Below are 7,272 nucleotides of genomic sequence, written 5' to 3' on the forward strand. Positions count from 1 at the left end.
CTATCTGGCAACCCTCACATTCCTTGAAATCACTAGTAAACTACATGGCACAGAGTAACAGTGAGTTTTTCCATTCATTGGTATTATATCATTCAAGTATTATTTGGGGTCGAAATCTTGAATGTCATGTTATTATACCCATCCAGCGAAAATATAATGTTACAGTATACTATACAGACTGACCAGTTCCCTAACCACCACCAACAATAATCCATTCTCAATAATTCACAATACCTCGCCTCTGTGCTTTCTGTTATTACTTTAAGGGGGTTAAGGAAGGAAGGAGAGGGGGTATGTTAGTGGAATTTGTCTTGGTTCATGTTCAAAACAGTATATTGCTTTCCTTGTAAAGAAACACATGAGGACAAAAACAAAGCTGTAGTAAGAGGTGTATTACGGGGAAATCAAACAGATGAAAGTAGACCACATCTCTCCAGACTCTATGACCACTGGACCTTTAAGTCACATGTCCTGCATTGATATCTGGCAATGTTTAAGGACCGAATTATTAGAATACAAACAAATTGCTGGTTGCACTGTCGCGGACATTCATTTCGGAAAATGTTTGTCTTTCTCACATGCCTGCCACGATGGTCCTTCAGAATTGTTTTTTAAACTCTAATCTCACTTTCGCGAAGTTTGCTGGTGACTCTAGAACAGCTGACAATGTATGTGTGTTGATTAAGAGGAAAAGGTGCTTGGTATTTTTGTTGTTGTTACTATCAGGAAATGTACAGCCAAATCCAGGTCCACCTAGCAGTATTAGTCAAATAGCTACTGTGGGGTATTTCTATATTACTTTGTAAGGGTAAACCCCAGCTCGGTTCAATAATACCAGAATCCAGTGAACAAAGATAACAGGACTCATGTTTCCAGTTTACTTGCTGCAAGGAGAATCAGCGAGTGACATGTCATGTCAACTCCTTAACCAACTCCCAGCTAGGAGAATCGGCGAGTGACATATGCCATGTCCACTCCCTAACCAACTCTCAGCTAGGAGAGCCAACTCTCAGCTAGGAGAGCCAACTCTCCCCTAGGAGAACCAACTCTCAGCTAGGAGAGCCAACTCTCCCCTAGGAGAACCAACTCTCTGCTAGGAGAATCAACTCTCAGCTAGGAGAACCAACTCTCAGCTAGGAGAACCAACTCTCCCCTAGGAGAACCAACTCTCTGCTAGGAGAATCAACTCTCAGCTAGGAGAATCAACTCTCTAACCGACTCCCACTCGCCTCCTCTCAGTGCAGTCCTTTTATTTCAACAATACAGTAACATGAGACAATCATGTGGTCTTGACCAACGCCTTATTTGTTCGTGTGGATCTTGTGTCTCTCAGTCATGTGAATCTGTGTGTGTGTGTATGTGTGTCATTTTAAACAGACTATGCTTTGTTCCTCCATCAACACATTTTGTAACACAGCAAATGAGAATACATTATGAAAACACAGTTTATGAAAACACATTTTTATCCTTCAATAAACTCTAACATTCCCTCCTGTTTTTCATAATTACTAGCTGGTTACAGTGTCTTTATAGTCATTAGCGTCAGACCCAGCAGGGTCACTACACACAACGCCTTTCCCAACAAAGTCTAGTTGTGATAGTGGTTCTGTTGTTTTCTTCACCGGGGTTGAGACCAGTATTTCCTAATGAAACACCGCCCTTTGTAGCCGGACTTCCACCACTTATCCGTCGTTAAGTTGGAGAGGTATTATCTTTTTGCAGTGGCTCTGATGTATCCATGTAGTTCTTTCGGCGATTTTTAGTGCAGTCGGTGTTGTCAGCAGTACCGTGTAGGGACCGTCCCACCGTGGACAGTGCCAATGCTTCCTCTTAATCACCTTCACGAGGACCTGGTCACCAGTCTGCACTCGAGTATCCTGTAAGGGAGTAGAAATGTCTGGCAGGTTATTTGTTCGAGCTATCTCATTACTTCTGAAGAGTCTGCTCATCCATTCAGCTAATGTAGTCTCTGCCTCAGCATCATCCTCCTCCCTCACCTCGTCTGTGATTGGTAGTCTGAATTGCCTTCCTGTTATGATCTCAAAGGGAGACAACCCTTTTGCCGTGGGTGTGATTCTCATGCATGTTTCTACTTTCCTCTCTGTGATCGCTCATTGCCTTGAGCCTTGTGTCTGCAACATACTACACAGGCTCTACAAAAGTTTTTAGAAAATGTAATGTAGTTGTATGTATGGAAGTGTTCATTTATATTTATTATTGCCACACCATCCCCTCCTGTTGAGACATGGCACGGCCCATGACTCAAATAAGCTGTTGTTTAATAGAGACAGGGAGTACTATCTTGTTGTTTATTCTGAATACTTCAGAAAGGTCAATGTGATGTGTGTGGACGTCCTCTTCTTCCTTTTCTACGTCTAGTCAGTTGTCATAACTATGTCGGTTATGTGAAGGGGGGGGGGGCCATGTCTTTCGTCTTTGTACTGTCCCTTTTGTCCCCCTTCTTTGTTCTGTGGTCTCTGTTCCTCACAGTCTCTCGCCATGTGCCCCTCCTTTCCGCACCTGTAGCAGAGGAATTTGCCTTCTGCGTTTCTGCCTCTGCCTGTTCCTCTATCATTCCCTCGTCCTCTGTTAAACCCGCCTCTCTCTGTCCTGGTCCCACAAAGAAAATCTGATTTTCTTCCCCATCTTCTCCTATGAAGAAAGCTGATGCTGACGCTTTCTTATGTATTTTTTCTTTGATCTGGGTTGCTGCATGTTGTTTTTATATCTAGTAGATATATTTTTACTTCATGTTTACTCACAAAACAATATAACATTCTTCAGACTAGTAGTTAACTTTATATAAGTTGTACTCTCTCTGAACTCTTCAAAACATCTACTTCTCCTGTCTCTCTCTCTCTGTGCCCTGCAGCTGCTCCTGCACAAGCTTCTCTCATCAATCACCTCTCTGTGTTTAGCCAACAGTGTGCTTTTAGCCTCGTGCAGCACCTCTGTCATGTTTAAACATGAACAGATCCCTCCTGTTTACTTACTCTTTCTTCATAAACACAATTAATGTCTACTAATGATATTGCAAAAACTACCTAATGACAAATACCACAAAATTCACAATGCAATGCAATAGTAACAATCAGTTCTCAAAACTTCTCATGAAAACCACAATGTGACGTAACTGCATCCCACAAAAACTATGCTAAAAACGACAAATTATAGTTTCTTATTTATTTAAATATCTACGACACATTGATCTATTAATTTTCAATGTTATTCACTCCAACTTCAGACCAGTCGTTGATTATTCACTCCTTGTTTTAAATTCAACGCTCAGCAGCCATTTTTGAGGCATTTTGAGAAGAAGCACAAGCAGTCATACTGCTGCTTCAGCAATTAGAGGAAAGCTGTGAAGAAAAAAGGGGGGCTTTCTTTTTATTCTTTGTTCCTGCGCTTTGTGTTCTTCCACTATCGCTCTCAATTTGTCGCTTAATTCTCTTACTGCTTGGTGTTCCTACTGGACAACGTGCCGGTCAGAACCTAATTCCTAATTCACCACTAGTGTACTTCAACAGACCACAGAGTTTTTGTTATCACCGTTAGGTTTCCACTCTGTGCGCCGATTCCACTTGGTGACACTTTTACACACTGCTTTCACTCAATCACTCATAAGTGTACCCAAAGGCACGTCGATCCTCCTCCTAGGCGGAGTAGCCTTTCTCTATCAACGTTTTATCAACCTCCTTAACGGCGGAGTAGCCTTTCTCTATCAACGTTTTATCAACCTCCTTAACGGCGGAGAAACCTTTCTCAATCAACGTTTTATCAACCTCCTTAACGGCGGAGTAGCCTTTCTCTATCAACGTTTTATCAACCTCCTTAACGGCGGAGAAACCTTTCTCAATCAACGTTTTATCAACCTCCTTAACGGCGGAGAAACCTTTCTCAATCAACGTTTTATCAACCTCCTTAACGGCGGAGAAACCTTTCTCATAAGTGTACCCAAAGACACGTCAATCCTCCTTAAATGGCGGAGAAGCCTTTCTCTACCTCCTTAAATGGTGGAGAAACCATGTATATCAACTTTTATCTTACCCGTTATCTGTGGTCACTGGTCCGGTTGGATTCCGTCAATCGTGCCGAGGATGAGGGAGGTTGGACATATAAGCACCGGCCCGGCCACGAATTCTGCGTCCCGGGTCTTTCTCGGGGTCGGCTGATGATCCCGGCTGTCGACAGACTTGCGGCGTGTCTTTTCCCTCCTCCTTCCCGTCACGATGTATTGGAATCCGGCTCGAAGGACCAATTAATTGGTGTATTTCTATATTACTTTGTAAGGGTAAACCCCAGCTCGGTTCAATAATACCAGAATCCAGTGAACAAAGATAACAGGACTCATGTTTCCAGTTTACTTGCTGCAAGGAGAATCAGCGAGTGACATGTCATGTCAACTCCTTAACCAACTCCCAGCTAGGAGAATCGGCGAGTGACATATGCCATGTCCACTCCCTAACCAACTCTCAGCTAGGAGAGCCAACTCTCAGCTAGGAGAGCCAACTCTCCCCTAGGAGAACCAACTCTCAGCTAGGAGAGCCAACTCTCTGCTAGGAGAACCAACTCTCAGCTAGGAGAGCCAACTCTCTGCTAGGAGAGCCAACTCTCCCCTAGGAGAACCAACTCTCAGCTAGGAGAGCCAACTCTCTGCTAGGAGAGCCAACTCTCCCCTAGGAGAACCAACTCTCAGCTAGGAGAGCCAACTCTCTGCTAGGAGAACCAACTCTCAGCTAGGAGAGCCAACTCTCAGCTAGGAGAACCAACTCTCTGCTAGGAGAACCAACTCTCAGCTAGGAGAGCCAACTCTCCCCTAGGAGAACCAGCTCTCTGCTAGGAGAACCAACTCTCTGCTAGGAGAATCAACTCTCAGCTAGGAGAACCAACTCTCCCCTAGGAGAACCAACTCTCCCCTAGGAGAACCAACTCTCTGCTAGGAGAATCAACTCTCAGCTAGGAGAATCAACTCTCTAACCGACTCCCACTCGCCTCCTCTCAGTGCAGTCCTTTTATTTCAACAATACAGTAACATGAGACAATCATGTGGTCTTGACCAACGCCTTATTTGTTCGTGTGGATCTTGTGTCTCTCAGTCATGTGAATCTGTGTGTGTGTGTATGTGTGTCATTTTAAACAGACTATGCTTTGTTCCTCCATCAACACATTTTGTAACACAGCAAATGAGAATACATTATGAAAACACAGTTTATGAAAACACATTTTTATCCTTCAATAAACTCTAACAGCTACTCCTGCTGATTTTATATCTAGATCTGGGCTAGGTTTAATTCATTTAAATGTGCGTAGTCTGTTACCTAAATTAGATTTTGTCCGTATTTGGGCGAGTTCGACTGATGCTGATGTCATTGTATTATCAGAGACGTGGCTAGATAAATCCATTTTGGCCTCTGACATCTACATAAATGGTTACAATGTATATCGCACTGACCGGCCTAAAAAAGGTGGTGGCGTTGCCATTTATGTGAAAAAGAAGTTTTGTGTAACTAATGTGGTTTCCAAATCGGTTAGTAAACAGCTAGAATTTTTAGCCGTGAATATTGAGGTAACAAAGGGTCAACAGGTCATGGTGGTGGGCTGCTACAGGGCCCCCTCGGCTGTCAAGGACTCTTTATCGTCATTGGCAAAACTGTTATCACAACTTTCCTACAAGGAAATAGTGCTGCTTGGTGATTTTAACTGGGACTGGTTAACTTCTGTGTCAGAGGATTTTAAAAACCTGTGTACCTCTTTGAATTTTACCCAGATTATAGACAGTCCTACTCGCCCAAATATTAAGTCCCCAAATAAATCCTCCTTAATTGATCTAATTTTAACAAATGTTCCACATAAATACTCAGCTGTGGGAGTATTTGCTAATGATGTGAGTGACCACTGTGTTGTAGCCACAATTAGGGACACTAAGGTCCAAAAGGTTAAACCTCGTATCATCACAAAGAGAGACAAAAAACTCTTTGTGGAGCAGGGTTTTGTTCATGATCTGTTTGGGTTTGATTGGGGAAAAATCAATCTGTGTGCTGATGTAGAAACCGCATGGTCTTATTTTTATGAAAATTACAGATAGACATGCACCTCTGCGTACATTTAGAGTGAAGGGACGAAACAATCCCTGGTTTTCTGCTGAGCTGTCTAGTCTCCTTCATGAGAGAAATAATGCTTGGGCAAAGGCTAGGAAATCAGGCTCAGAGGTAGAATGGCTACGCTTTAGGCAGCTAAGAAATAGCTTCACATCTCAAATAAAAAGTGCTAAATCAAAGTACTATTTGTCAGTTACCACAGAAAACCTGAATAATCCTAGGAAATTTTGGAAAGCCATAAAATCGATTTCCACTGGTGATATCCCAAATGAGCTACCTCCGTGCCTCACCACAGCATCTGGCTCTATATCAGACAGGGCTACTATGCTAAATTGCTTTAATAAGCATTTTGTGTCTTGTGGCTCTCTGTTTGATTCTGTCACTGACTGTACTTCTGCTTCTGTGAACGCTCCAATCCTTGACTCTGAACAATGTGGTCTGGAAAACCCTTTCAGTTTTACTCCTTTAACTATTGGTATTGTTCATGAAGCATTATCCAAGTTAGATCCTAGGAAACCGGCTGGCCCGGACAGCTTAGAACCTTTCTTTTTAAAGTTAGCTGCAGATTTTATTGCTCCACCTCTCACTACTCTTTGTAACCTCTCCCTCACACACACACACACACACACACACACACACACACACACACACACACACACACACACACACACACACACACACACACACACACACACACACACACACACACACACACACACACACACACACACACACTAAGGGCCATCAGATTTCAGTAGGCCTACTGGCTGACAACGCAGGAAGTACAGAGAAACAAGAAATAGCATGAGTCATAAACTTGTGTGTGCGTCTAAAGATAGCCCTGCGCACGCACGCACGCACGCGCGCACACACACACACACGCAGCAGGATTACTGTGGAGCGCATGAAGCAGACCCTTCACGCGATAGCGGAGCGAACAGGTAGAGGGAGGGGGGGGGGGGGGGGGGGGGGGGGGGGGGTCGTTGTCCACTATCGATCGCGGGTGGCGTCGTGCTCGCGGACAGATACATAAAATGCAAACCTAACATATGACCACACAAGTGTTTTAAACCAGGTAGGCCTACGTTTTTATTATGTATGTTCTATATCGCTATGTGTGTGATTACCTAAAGCCAGTAGCACTTGAAATGTTTAGCTCTATGAAACCTGATGT

This window comes from Gymnodraco acuticeps, unplaced genomic scaffold (genome assembly GCF_902827175.1).
Source record: "Gymnodraco acuticeps unplaced genomic scaffold, fGymAcu1.1, whole genome shotgun sequence".
NCBI classification, from domain to species: Eukaryota; Metazoa; Chordata; class Actinopteri; order Perciformes; family Bathydraconidae; genus Gymnodraco; species Gymnodraco acuticeps.